This window comes from Pristis pectinata, chromosome 8 (assembly GCF_009764475.1).
Source record: "Pristis pectinata isolate sPriPec2 chromosome 8, sPriPec2.1.pri, whole genome shotgun sequence".
In the NCBI taxonomy this organism is placed as follows: domain Eukaryota; kingdom Metazoa; phylum Chordata; class Chondrichthyes; order Rhinopristiformes; family Pristidae; genus Pristis; species Pristis pectinata.
Window position 1 is genome coordinate 76,932,363 of NC_067412.1, and position 15,140 is coordinate 76,947,502.

Here is a 15,140-nt window from a genome sequence, read left to right on the forward strand (position 1 = left end):
CCCGAATACATCTCCTTGTCTGACTTGCGACTAATTTTGTTTGATAGTGCCATCTCTACCCCACCACCAACCACAAGCATCTTGGGAAAATTTGCTCGCTGAAGATTCTGCATTAATGCTAGCAAACTGTGGGTGCTCGGCAGCCCAGTAAGTGTCAGATACAGAGAGAGAGAGAGAGAGAGAGAGAGAGAGACTCACAACCCATAGTTCTACCAGGCGGACCTCCCGTGGTATTCAGTGACGACTGTCTCCGTGACGTACAAGCCGGTGGTAATTGGCGGGCAGCCGCCGGCTTAGCTTCATTCAGGGGACACGCGGACGGGACTGTACTCCCTGGCTACTTCATCCGAGCAAAGCTAAACAGTGAGTTTATTCCTGTCTCAAGAAGTGGAATAATTGACTGGCGGGGTTGATTATTGTGCTCATTTTTATCCTAAAAATGTAGCGATAAAATGAGATTTCAAAGTGCATGGAGAGCAGAATTGAAACGCATTGAATCAATCGTTGTCCGGGCCGTGGCATGTACTAATGAATGGGTTTATTGTAATTAAATGTTTAAATCGGATATCGATTAAAATATTACGGATTCATCCGGTTATGAAAACACGTGAATGGTTCTGGATCAGATAATAGTGAGGTTTTCAGAGGTTATTGTGTGTTTGGCGCCTAAATGATACCAGGTGATTTATTCATACTTTATGATTATTTGCTGGTTTCGGATAAGTTAGCATTCAATTTGTACATACAAATGCATTGACTGTCCGGGAGAATTAGGAGTTTAAGCTAAAACGTGTTTTAATTAAAGTCGACGTCAGGATGTGAATGGAGCAAAAATTATTCCGGTCGTCTTCCAGTACTCGTACTTTACAGTGTAATTGAACCGTCGGGAAAAAAAAAGACACAACCTTATTTATTCACTGTTTCAAGGGAAAAACAAAGTAGTTTTACATTAAGGAGAAGCAGACTGACTGCTAGGCAGCTGTGTTGGCGGGATGTGTAGACACCGGCTGGTTGCATCAGCCTGTCTGTCGAAGTTGAAGACTCCTTTTCTGTTTTTGTCCATGCCCACGCTTACGATTTTCGGTTAGTATCAGCTACTTACAAGATCCAACTTAAAGCAAAAAGAGAAATCGAAGCGAGCCAGGATTTCCGTTTGCTTTGAGTTTCCATCTTCAGGGGAGGCAGCATCTGATGCAATAATTCAAACAAATGACCGCATTTAGGGCAGCGAATTCCGAGACATTTGCCCAGGCCAGCAAAAGGCGTGTTTCACTGAACGGAGCAACTAATGCTATATGTTTATCACAGCTTACACTGAAGCATAGGATCATTTTTTTAATCAAAATAAACTTTATTCATAATAAAAGACAAACTATATACAATTATAAAACAGGATCATTTCCTATACTAATTGAGCGCCTCACGAAGAGGAAGCAGTGCTTTTCTGACAGAGAGAACTCCCCCATGCGCTCTGAGATGAGGGGAAGGAAAAGGAAGCTGACGAGAAAGGGCAGGGGGTGCCCGGGTTTCTCGACTGTGCATCAAGACCCCGCCTAGGATTTGCTGACGCAGTAGGAAAATTACACAAATGTACATAAAAATGACAGCACGGAAACGAGTCAAAATCGCCTCACCTGGTCAGTGGTAGTCTTTGCAACAGGTTACACTGGAATTTCAGCATACTTCTGGAAGTACCAATTAGGAATTGGAGTAAAATCTCAGGCGTGTATCCCTCTTTATATCCCCTTTCACACATGAAAATTAAAGTTTGAAGCCCTCACATCCTTAAGTGTCCAAACTAAGCGCAAAAAGCCAATAAGTTATTTGATTTTTAATGCAAATCAATCGTGTTATAAAGAAGCATTCAAGAATACAGTATAGAAAAAAACATTTTAGTGAGAAATGGGGGGTAATAAGCTGATCATTCCATTGTTGCATGCATAGAGCAATAATAAGGAGTGGTAGAGTTTTGCTTCACATTTACTTCACAGGAATGCTCAAGCAAATTATAGTTGTAATGTAAAAGCAGGCATAAGGCACCAGTGTCTGATACTCCTCAAACTTTTGTATACAAACCTTACATTATAAGTATACAAGCAGTACGGATAGGGCATACAGAGGGGTTGAAGGAAAGATGGACATGGGGTGGGGGGCAGTGGGGTTCCTTAGCACAAGAACATCATTATTGAATGTTTGGTTTCTGATGCCGGAGAAGCGGGCAAACAGTAAACTAAAGTGGGTTGGGCTGGATTTAAGGTTAGCTATTTACTTATTGTTGATTGAGCATTTGCTGGATTTTTCAAAGATAAACATTTTACATTGTTATATGCTTATTTTACCCTGTATGGTGATTAGTGCATTCCTTATCGTTTTTCTTGTCTTCCTGAAAGAGGTAACTATTTTTTAATAAATAAAAAGCAAATGTTTAACCACCACCTCAAAATGATTGGGATAAAAACTTATTTTTTTTAATTCTCATGGAAGAAAAAGCTGAAACTATTCTGTCATATCAGTGTGGTGATATTGCTTGTTGTGGTGAGTGATCACCAGGAATGAGTGAGCAATGGTTTTCCAGGATGAAGTGTCCAAGTATTTGTTTTTATAGATTGCATCTTTGACATCCAATGTGTAACTTCACATTTGCATCAATACCAATGCAGATCCAGGTGTTGTGAGATGGGGCTTAACTATCAGCAGCTAAAGTATTCCCATTTCTAACCTCAAGAAACATGACATCATCCCAGACAAAACAGCCCATTGATCAACACCCCATCAACCACCTCAGCCTTCATTCCCTCCACCAGCAGCACACAGTGTTTCCATTATGTATCATCTATAAAAGGCACTGTAGTCACTCACCCAGGCTAATAGTAGAGCTGCTCCCAAACCCATGACCTCTACCACCAAGAAGTACAAGGGTGCCAGACGTATAGGAACGCTGCACCTGCAGGTTCCCTTCAAAGATGCACACCATCTTGACTTGCAAACATATCTCTGGTCCTTCATCATTACTGTGACTAAATCCTGGAACTCCCTCCCCAGCAGCACTATGGTTGTACCTTCACCAGAAGGACTGCAGCAGTTGAAGAAAGCTGTTCAACACCACCTCATGAAGGGCAATTAGGGATCAGCTATCCTGATGCAGGGTCTCAACCCAAAAAATCAACTGTCCTTTTGCCTCCATAGATGCTGCTTGACCCACTCCTCCAACAGTTTTTTTTTGCTCCAGATTCCAGCATCTGCAGTCTTTTTGTATTTCCAGTGCTGTCCTTGAATGGGTGCTGAGATATCAGAACTGAATATGAGAAAAAAATTCAATCATTAACATTCCAAAGCAACAAACCTATGATTAAGAAATATTAGCATAACAAGGACTCAATTGTGCGTGCTTGTTGAACTGCAGAGGTGTCCAGCTTCTTATAACCCATAAAATATTTTCCTTATCTTGAGAATATGCCTAGTTTTTGATTTAGTTTTTTTTAAATTGCATCAGTATGCTTACAATATTTAAGACAGGAATTAATTTTATCATTGATACCAGTGCCATTTGTACATCCACACTCAGTTCGTGTAAATATTTGATCAGTTTGTTATGTGAGAACTGTGGATTGTTGATACATTAGGCCTGCCAGGTTAGAACATATCCAGGACATTTCCAGTACCAAATCCAACTCTAGCTTTAGGCAAAAACCTTATTTATAAGTTATACCTTGGTGCAGATTTTTGGGAGCTGTTTCTGAAATTATAATGCATACAAAATACTTTCAAGGTGAAATTTCAGTTTGATCAACTTGAGGCCTGTTGGTGCAACAGGTGATGTTGGTGTTTTTGGATCAAGGAAGAGAAAATCTGCTGTGATTTCTGCAGCTCATTCAGTGACTCCAAGAAAAAATGTACCAGTTGATGTTGGCACAGGGAGGAATTAGGAGCAGGTGTGATGCTTTTCAGTTGAATAGCGTGCAGCACTTATGGGATAGGATAACTGAGAGTAACTGCTGGATGCTTTCATTGGTCCTGTCACTCCATGTAGCTGTAACACCCTTCTCAGTGATTACCTGATATGGAGATTTCCAAACTCAGCATCTCAGATGAGAATGTCGTACAAAGATGACATTGTAAGGTGACGTGCCTTATGTAAAATGAAACAAGTCAGATTTTATTTAGAGGGGAAAAAAATGAGAAAGTTGCAGGAAGCAATATATTTTCTTTACAGACAAGGAAAACTGTGCTTAGTTTTGGCCACCACACCCAAAGAAGAATTTGCCTCAGGGTCAGTGTTAGTAGATTGATACCTGTGATGAGGGAGTGACTGAGACATAAGAGACTGCAGATTGGTAATTAGTGTATTGTTGTCACATGTACTGAGGTACAGTGCAAAACTTTGTTTTTCATGCTATCCATACAGATCATTTCATCACATCAGTACACCGAGGTAGTACATGGGAAAAGCAATAACAGAATGCAGAATATCATGTTACAGTTACAGAGAAAGTGCAGTGCAGGGAGATAATATGATGAGGTAGATTGTGAGGTCAAGAGTTCATCTGATCCTACAAGGGGTCCATTCAGTAGTCTTGTAACAGTGGGATAAACGCTGTCCTTGGGCCTGGTGGTACATGCTTTCAGGCTCTTGTGATGTGTTTAGCTTTGTCCATAACTCTGCAGACCTGGAGCTGAAAGCAAGCTGTTGGAGGAACTTGGCAGGTCAGGCAGCATGGGCTCACTAGAGTTTAACAGAATGAGAGATGCTTTCATTAAGACATGCAAGATTCTTAGAGAATCTGGAACCAAGAGTCATTCTCACAGAGTAAGCGTTTGGCCACTTAGGAAAGATGTTTGCCTGGAGGGTTGTAAGCCTTTGGAATTCTCTACCTCAAAGGGCCTGGGTGCTTAGTTGTTGAACGTGGTCAGAGCTGAGGTCAATAGGTATTAGGGCGAATGAATCAAGAGGTATGAGAATGAGCTGAGAGTGATTTGAGGTACAGGATCAGCTGTGAACTCATTGAATAGCAGAGAAGGCAGTGTAACCTACTCATGATTTGTGTTCTTATGAAAGGGTAAGGACAATTTAACACGTTGGGTGGAGGCTACTTATTAAGGTATATTTGGTTCAAGAATTATCTTGGAATTGGAAAGTGTTTTGGTCCATCAGAATTCCAAATGGTCTCTGAATTATATTCTCCTCCAGTATTCTTTGCTGAAGGCAAAAGAGACTGCAGATGCTGAATCTGGAACAACAAACAGAACACTGAAAGAAAGCGGGTCAAGCAGCATTTGTGGAGGCAAAAGATACAAGTCGATGTTTTGGATCAAGACCTTGCATCAGGACTGACAGGAAAGAGGAAAGATTGCCAGCATATAGCAGTACAAAGTGGGGTGCGACATCTGCTCTGACACCCTCCCCCTCTCCCTCTCCCTAGGCAGAGCAGCAATAGAGTTCCCTTGGTCCTCACCTTTCACTCCACCAGTCTCCACATCCAACACAATGTCCTCTGCCATTTCCACCAGCTCCAACGCAATCCCACCACCAGTCACATCATCCCACCTCCCCTCCCATCACTTTCTACTTTCCACAGAGACCACTTTCTTTGGTCCTCTCATCCATCCCCACCCATCCCTCCCTGTTCCCCAGCAGTTTCCCCTGCAACTGTAGGAGGTTTAACACCTGTACCTCTTCCAACCTGGTCTACTCTATTTGGCGCTCGTGGTGTGGCCTCCTTTATACTGGTGAAACCAAGCATAGACTAGCTAATCATTTTGCAGAGCACTTGTACTCTGTCCACACCTGCCATCTCGAGCTTCCAGGTGCATATCATTTAATTCTCCTTCCCACTCCCACACTGACCTGCCTCTCCTCCGTGTTTTCCATTGCTATAGAAAGGTCAAACACAAATTGGAAGAACACCACCTCGTATTCCACTTGGGTAGCTTACAGCCCAATGGTAAGAACTTTGAACTTTCCAATTTGAGGTAACCCACATCCCTTGTGTTTTCCTCCCACACTCACTGGTTCATCTAGTTTTCTTCTCCCTTTGTTCATTTTTCACATCTCCTCTTCCCACATGGTTGCATCTACCCATCAGCCCCTCCCTATCTGGTTCCATCTATCACCTACCAGTCTCTATTCCACCCCTTTCATATTGCTATATACTGGCAAACTTTCTTGTTCCCTTATTTCTTGTCCTGATGCAGGGTCTCAACCAGAAACATCACCTTATATTTTTTGTCTTTGCTGCTTGACCCACTGAGTTCTTGCAGCAATGTGTGTGTTGTTCTTTGCTGAAGGCAATGACTCATGCTGAAACATCAATGATTAGTCTCCGGTACTTCAGCTAATTGGCCATTCCTTGTGGGAGCACTCAGTTGCTGCCAGTCACACAGTGTACATGTTCCTGCCTTCTAATAGGATATTAGTTGCATCAGGTAATAAACTACATTTTCTGGCACAGAACTGCGGTGGTTTAGGAGCTTATAAATACTTTTAAAAATAAAAAGATCACTTAGATTAAAAAAACGTATTCTGTTTCATGGACTGAGAATGGACAACACAGTTGACATTTAAATTAACTTCAGTACTATCTCTCGCTGGATTTAAACATTAGTCACACTGTTTCCTGTGTATCTATCCAGGGCTGGAGTTTAATCAGCATTGTAAGCATTGATTATGTTTTAAATCAAAATTATCCTGCCTATTTACATTACAAAAACATTATATCCAAGGTCTGTCTTTATTTCTCCTGCCAAAACCATAGCCTCAGCAGTCATGCATTGTGTTGAAATTAATTTGCGTTCCCTCTGCAGACACTCTTGGCTCAAATAATGGAGCATTCCTGTTCAGCTAAAATCAGGTTTGTCTGTGGCATTCAAAGTTGAATTGGCTGAAGACTCCTGGTATTAAGGCTCAGATGCAGAATGTCTTCTTGGTTGGAATATCTCAGGACTGTTTGTACTTGTATTGGGTTATGATGGCCATGCAGCAAGTAAATTACTAAACTAGTAATCTAGAGATCTAGATAACAATTCAGAAACTGGAGTTCAAATCCCACTTTGGCAGTTGTGATTTTAATTAATAATCAAGAAAACTGCATTAGTAATGATGACCACAAAACTATCAGATTATTGCAAAATCTACCAGATTGTCGATTTTAAGAAAACCACTTTGGTTCATTAATATTATTATTAATCTGTTCTTCCTGTCTTGGGTATTGTGTGACTCCTAACCCACCTGTGTGCTTTGACTCTAAAATGCCCCAAGTAATTACTCAGTTCAAGGGGAATTAAGGATAGGCATTAAATGCATGCCTTGCCGTGAGGTCCCCATCCTGAAAATGAGTAAATGGGGGGGGGAAAAAATAGCAAAAGTCACCATCTTAAGAAAATCACACACGTTCTTGGTTTAACGAGTGTTATTGCCTGTGTGCTGAAGTGGGCCATTGAAATCTAACATATTTTGTCAAGTCTCTACTCCCACTAATTGTGGCTGGGTTTTTCATTGTCTGACTCTAGAAGGGATTCAAATTAATTTGGATAATCAAAAACCTCAAATACATATTTCAGTTACATAAGTGGAGTTGAAATATACCATTTGAGGTGGTCATTTTGTTCAATTAAGACATATGGTTTAGTTCGGAAGAGATGCTGGCTATACTATTTTCAGCACTGGGTTCTCTAGCAGCCATACATACCTATTTTAACTCAGAAGGTTAAATCATTCTGGGTTGTGTAAACTGAAGCAATGTGCTTGGATCCTGTTGCATAATTAGCAAGCATTTTTTCATCCTTTACAATATACTTGTCATTTTGTGAAGAAAAATCAATTAGATCCAATCCTCCCATTCCTTACCCAGTAGCAGCATACAATACATATCAAAGTGCAGCTCATATTTCTGAGGGGAGGTGTCTGATGTTTCAACACTGCAAAGGGTGGTGTGGCTATTGATAAAACCATTCTCCTGATGTCAAAGCTTCTGCACAAACCAATTATTTTTAGGTACAGTATATTGATGCTTGGAATGCAACGTGACTGGCAGATGGAGCTGAAATGGCACAGAGCAGGACGAGCAGCTGGAAGGGGGATCGGAGGAAGAAGGAAGCTCAGCAAAAGGCTTGGTCTCATGAAGGTGTTCTGGGAGCAATTTCCCAACCTAAACCTCAGTGGGAAACAGTGTGAGAACCATCTGTACCTCAATAAAGAAATCTTTATTGAAATCTGCTGTTACTGCTTCAATCACAACTACAACCTTAGAGCAGTGGGAGAACTGCATAATTGCATAATATCTATCAAGGTTAAGGGTCAATAATCTCAGCCACTGGATATCACTGAACTAGGTCTTTAGCTAGTTCAACAATGACCTTACTTTCCTTACAAGGACAGAAGTGGGGATGTTTGCCAATGACTGCAAAATGTTCAATTCTATTTGCTTGTCTAGTAATGCTCAAAAAAAGCTCAACACCATCCTGATCAAACAGCCTGCTTGAATTGTATCCCCCTCTACCCACCCCAATCCAACCCAAACCAAGCCTTTGTTCCCTCCAGCACCAGGGCACAGTGGTTGCACTGCATTTGCTCATCTAGGCAACTCTGACAGCACCTCTCTAACCTGTGACCTCTACCACCAAGAAGGATGAGGATTTCAGGCTCATCAGAACACCTGCATATTCCACCATGCTCCCCCTCCCCTTCCCAAGTCACATGCCATCCTGATTTAGAAATGTATCACCATTCCTTGATAAAGCCTGAAACTCCTAACCCAACAGCATCGTGAGAGTACCTTCACCAGCAGGACTTGAGTTATTCAAGAAGACAACTGGCTGCCACCTTCTCAGTTAAGGATGGGCAATCCTAAAAACTTAATAATGCACCGTGAAACTCTTGTGACTGCAGTATCGTTGGTTGGAAATTGGTAGTGTAAATACATATATTCTCTCAGTTCAGCCTTAATCCCTCCAGGCAGAGTGAAACTAGTTAAGGGCTCACATACTGAGTAAACATTACAAATATAGTTATCAGTCCATAACCTGTTGATTTATGATATGCAAATTTAATGTTCAAGAATAGTATGAAGATTACAGCTGTATCCTGCTGTCCATAGAACAGTCCATTAGTGGCACACCAAGAATCATAAATGGACTCTGGTGCTCAGAGTTAAAGTCTGGCTACCTGACTCAAGCCCAAAGGAACCTGTGGCTTGGAGCTGGCTTGGGTATTGAAACAATTTTGTCCCCTTCAGTTATGGTCAGTTTGGATTAAGCATGTCTGGATCAGGTTTTAATATTGTACCCAAGCTGACCTTTACTCAGGGGTCATGACAACAAATCTAGAAATGGAAGTCAAAGTTGCAACCTAATTGATTTTTCGGTTCCCTGTTCTCTTGACATGAGAGGCTCCAATGTGATATTTCTTATTGGTGATTAATGGAGTAATGAAAACAAAATTCCACACTGTTCGTTTACTCATGAGACCTGTGTTTTTTATTGTCAGATGGTGGATTGCATTGTATCTTTTGAGAGTATAAAGCTAGATTGTGATGTAACTTCCTTTCTTTTTTTGATTTAGAATAATAGAAGTTTAGATCATTGAAGGAACTCATTTGGCCCAGTGTCTCCATGCTAGCCACAGAGGAGCCCATTTAGCCAAATACCACAGTCCTGCTCTCAACATGTACCCTTCTAGTTTACAACACATCAAGTGTTCACCTGAGTTCTTTTTAAATAGGATGAAAGTTTCATAAATAGTGGAGGGTTTCCTTAAGTAGGGAAGGAAACATGCCATAAATAAGGAAAGATTTCTCTGAATTCTTTGTCAATGAAGTGAAGTAAACAAACCAGTAATGGGCCTCTTTGGTCAGGGAATGGGGAAGTGGTAGCATGCCGGATAGAGGATCTTGCTCACAGAGAAGAGATATGATAAATATTACAAGGTAAGAATATGTGGTGCTCTCTCCAGTGTTCCTGAATCAGCTAGACTTTATTCTGGATTGCTGCTTTGTATGGTATCTAATTACCCCTACAACAAGCTGTTTATATGGGAATAGAAAATGAGAGCAGAATTGGCTTCAGCTATTATGTCTTTAAGGATTGAGAAATTAGCTATGCATTCTTGAGTGGAGTTCTAGAAGACCCCATGGCATTGTATCCTCAGCAGTCAACAGCTTGGGAGAAAATGGTTAAATACAGGTGACCCTGGTTTTTTGTGTGTGTGTGTTTGCATTCCTAGAAAAATGGTTTATATCACCATTTTCCGTAATGTGAGGCCATGTCATCTTCACGCGCATCAAGAAACACAAGTTGAAAACAATTGTCTTTTATTTTTTTAACATAAATTCTGTAAGAGCCAATTTTATTCCCTGCCTCTAATATTTGGGTAGTGATTTGTGAATTCTGTGAGGGCAACTTTATGTAGGCCTAATGGCTGTAATGCAGGGATTGCCTGTATTCAGAAAATAGCACTTGTCCTGTCCACCAAAGATTTCAGTCATTCTCCAAAACAATGTAATCATTTAGGTATTGAAAGAGGAAAGGATTACCTGGGAAATGGTGTACCCCACAGCTTAATTGTCTGTTTAGGTTTGCACATATATTTAGGATGGAAATGAGCCTCCAACCCACATTTGGAGTTGTACCTAGCCCGGTCTAAGTGATCTATTACTTAAGTGTGTATTTTCCCTCTCCCTTGGTTTCCATTTAAATAATTGTAGAGCTCAAAATATTTCTGTGATTTATTCTATGTTACACAATCTGAGCTATATCATCTGAAATTTTGGGCTCAATTTTAGCAGTTTTTAATTTGAAGAGGACTTATATTACAATTTTTATATTTAATTCTGTTGGAATAAAATCAAATTCTTGTAAGAAAGTTAAAAGTACCATCTCCACTTTTTAGGTGAATTTCCATCTAAAATTCTTTGGGAGTGTCTACTTAGCTCAGAAGGCCCTTATGATAAATCAGTACATTATTTGTTGTCATCAGACCTTGAAGAGGAAGTACAAAGGAAGGAAGAACACAAATATTAGTCTGGCAATCTTTCCTGTAATTGAATGAACATTATTGCACAAGCTTGTCATTAGTAGGCTTCCTTATGGCAGATAACCTCGTTTATCCTTGCAGCAACCTGTCATTGTTGTGCATCAATCTGTTACAAGAAGAAATTAGGTGCATGATTTGATCCTTGACTAATGAACTACAGAATTCTAAAATGAGAAATTGTCACAGTTCTAGTGAGAATTTGGGGCAGATTGTGCTACCTTCTTTTATTGTGTATGTATCCTGGGAACAATTCTACACCAAATTCCAGGAATGTGAGAATCCATCCATAGACTGCTGAGCACTCATCATTGGAAACCATATAGTCTGTAGATATTCCCAATGCACAAAGAGGTTTCGTACAAAAAATCCTATGAAAGCAGTTCTAGTGGAGATTGTTAATTCTTCTTCTTGCTAGTTATTGCTTTCTGCTACCAGTGCTTTTTCTTCATTCTCCAATACCTAACGTTGTTACTTTTAGTAAGTGACAGCTATAATATTGCACCTGATGAAAAGGTAAAGAGAGGGAATTCTTTGGGAATTCCAGATGAGCTTAGACAGAGCCGGGGAGTTTGTGATAGGCTAATGAATATTTTTTAATGTGCGCAGGGTATTATCTTAGGCCTAGGTATTGCAATGTGAAATGTACAATTGCAGCAATATTTAAATGCTGTCCTGCAGCCTATCCTGCTAAAGTGTATGTCTGTGTGAGCATAATTCAGCTTGGTTATAGTGGCTTCTATATCTTCAATGACCCATTTGAAACATTAGCAAATGAAACCTCTGCTTAATGTTGCAGAAGCCCACAGAACTGAAATAGCCAGTGGTTTCAGTGGCGAAGGACAGGCATATCAGAGAGGAAATTGTAAAGTTGTTCTTCTTATTGTGCTTTGTGAGCCTCATTCTGAGTTTGTGACTGGTCACTGGAACTCAGGAATAATGTTGACTCCAGCATGTGTTTCAGATCATATTGAGAGCTTCATCAGAACTGGGAAATACTTCTGATGGAATGTCATCAGAGTGAAACATTAACTCTGTTACTCTCTCCACAGAAGCTGCTTCTATTTCCAGCATTTTCTGTTCTTATTTCAAATCTCCCAGCATCTGTGGTTTGTTTTTGGTTTATGATTCTTGGACTTTACGACCTTGGTACCGAGGAGGATAGATTAGGGAAAAACAATCATAAAAGCAGGTATGTGCAGGGACAAAGCATACCCTCCCTTCAGCTCAAAACTGTACTTTTTGCTAGGCTTTTGGTTTTCACCTCCAGTAACAACTTGTGTGGCTTGCTGTCAGATATTGTTTGATTTGGCTCCTGTGGAGCACCTTAGGATGTTTTACAAAATTAGAAGAGATGTATGTATACAAGCTGTCGTTATGAGATTAAAAGTTACAAAATTGCATGTTGCTTGAGCATTCATTTCATATGGGATTCACTGGCTCATTTCTCTGAAATCATTTTCTATAAGAAATAGCCATTGCATTAAAAGAAAGGATGTGTGTGGAGGGGGAAGGGGAATTTTCTTTGAGTTACAATTTTCTTGCAAAATCACGATGTGATTCTTGGCTAAACCTCTCTGATGTTCTTTTTATGTGGAAGAAAATGACTCGTGCTTGAACGATTTCTTGCAATAAATGGGGAAAGTTACAGCTTGCCCAAGCTATTGCTTTGGAATTAATGAAGGAGAGATCATGCGATTAAAAATGAGGTAGCCATTTCCTGTGTGGGTGTTAAATGTGCTAGAGAGATGCGTCACCAAGATGGAGACTGTTAATAGTAAACAAATAGTGAAGGTAATTCACCATGGTGCATTGTTGAGAGTCGAGGTCAAACAGGCTCTTCAGCCCACTGAATGTACACTGATCATCAGCAACTATTCACACTAATCCCATTTCATTCTCCCCACATTTCCCATCAGCGATCCCAGATTTTACAATTACTCATTATCTACACCTTGGAGGCAATTTACGGTGACGAATTAAACCTGCCATTCCCAATGTCTTTGAGATGTAGGAGGAAACCAGAGCACCCAGAGAACATTCAAGCTCCACATAGACCAGCACTGGAGGTCAGGAATGAACCCAGGTAGTAGCCTGTGCCACAGGTGACACCCTAAATGAATGTTGTCCTGTCTGGCCCTAAATAAAATAATACTAAGATTTCTTATTAGTCAACATGTACATCGAAACACACAGCTGAAATGTATCTTTTGCATAGAGTGTTTTGGGGGCAGCCCGCAAGTGTCGCCATGCTTCCGGCGCCAACATAGCATGCCCACAACTTCCTAAACCCATACGTCTTTGGGATGTGGGAGGAAACCGGAGCACCCGGAGGAAACCCACACAGACACACGGGGAGAGCATACGTACTCTATGAAGTGCCGTCTGCGTGCAAGTTACATTTCCTACTAAAGGAACCTTTTCCTGTTTGCAGATGGGGCTTGAGGTGCATGTAATGTCTGCCTCCTGTGTGTGGATCCTGTGTCCCCATTTATTTTTAGCCAACCCTGCATGTCAGGGATCAGTATTATAAACAGCTGTTTGATGGCCCAGTTAAAACATCTTTAATAATATAGTAATCTAATGCAACCAAGGGAAGCTCCTGCTTTTCAATTTGTTCCTGACTGCAATCAGCTGACTTTGCTGGAAGCACAGGCATATCTATGCTTTGAGGGATGAATCGGGCTTAGCTTTGACTTTCCTTTTGTCTCCTGTTCCAATCAACCCTCCGATCTTGGGCAGATTTGTACTGACTAGGCTCACTGTTGAAATTACATTGGGCTGGCAGCCCTGGTGCCATAAACTGAAGGGTGTTTCTGTATCTAACTGTATCAGGCATTGATTGTCTAGGAAAATACCTAATCATATAGCAATGACTTCAATCCAGTTAAGGCTCATTCAGAGGTACGCATTAACTTGTTTCTTGTTTTAAGTTTTGTTTTAACTTCTGCTCCAAAAGTGAGGCAATATGAATTACAGCAAAAAAAAACACTTCCTTTATAAAAGTTTATTTCTGCAATACCTAACTGGAAAATCACATGCCCAATTGGCATTTAAAGATTTCCTAGTTTTACTTTTTCTAACTTCCTCAGAGTTTTCACTGATCCATGGTGTTGGTTCTTTGGTAAAGTTATTCTGCCAAAAAATATGGTGGTTTTCTGATGCACAAATCTTCAGAAAAATACATTACTGTTTATTTTGTTTTTTTTCTAAGTTTCTGTATAGACTTGAATGTTTTCTGTTTCAAAATTACTGTTACTGAAGAACATCATAGATATGTTCTTCTAGAATAATGCATTATTTTTCTAGAATTGGTCAATATTGGAAACTACCATGTTAATAATATATGCTAATTCACAATGACTATGGGATTTTTTTTCCCCCTCAGTCCCATTAAGAAAGGTCTGTCACAGAATGGCATTGACTGCAACTCTGGATTCCAGTCTCGTAAACCTGTCTCGTCAACCAGGAAGCAATTGCCTACCTGTTGAAGATTCTACAGTCACAGGCCAAGAAATATTTAACTAATAAGACCTTTGTGGAGATATCCAAGGTGGATATTTTTTCACATTTGGGCTAATAGTGGCAAGTCTCTGAGGGAATTAAAAATAAACAACTGCCTGTACCCCATTTACAATCTAACATCCTCCCATTTTTAATAATTTGTTGGATTAAGCCAGTGTCAATAATAGAACTTAAAATACAATGTCTGGCACACCAATAAAGGAGTTAAATGAATATGGAGCTGCCAATCATGCTTTGTTGTCATACAATCAGAAACACTGTCTTCTTTGTTGAAAAGACTGGTGGAAAAGCAGCTTCAATGTAATCGGATCTAACTAACTGAAATGTACTGGTAAGAATTAAGGAAGCTTTGAAATATTTCTCAGTGAATCATGTGTATTGCTAAAGCAGCCCTCCCTATGATCACAGTGAGGTGGATTTAGCCACTCAATACTTCCTTTTACTTGGAAATATAAACTGAAATAACCGTAACTTCACAATCAATTGGTAACGTCACAGTAAGGGCAAGGCAGCTGTGGAATCCAGGGACATTATAAGATGCTAGAGGAGTGAAGGTAATAACAGCAATTTGAATACTGTAAGAGAACTGTGC

General features: G+C 40.3%; 1 protein-coding gene across 2 annotated transcripts in view; it reads left to right on the top strand.

The window, feature by feature from the left end:
• The first annotated feature begins 220 nt into the window (after window positions 1-220).
• The window catches only part of LOC127573519 (cationic amino acid transporter 3-like), a 29,763-nt gene continuing 14,843 nt past the window's right edge, over window positions 221-15,140 (top strand). The window contains exon 1 of one of the 2 annotated variants that reach the window (XM_052021809.1): window positions 221-363. The gene's annotated coding sequence lies outside the window, so the exon portion shown is untranslated. Of the gene's footprint in view, window positions 364-15,045; window positions 15,103-15,140 lie in introns of those variants that run through there. The other variant, XM_052021811.1, reaches the window with a different exon arrangement.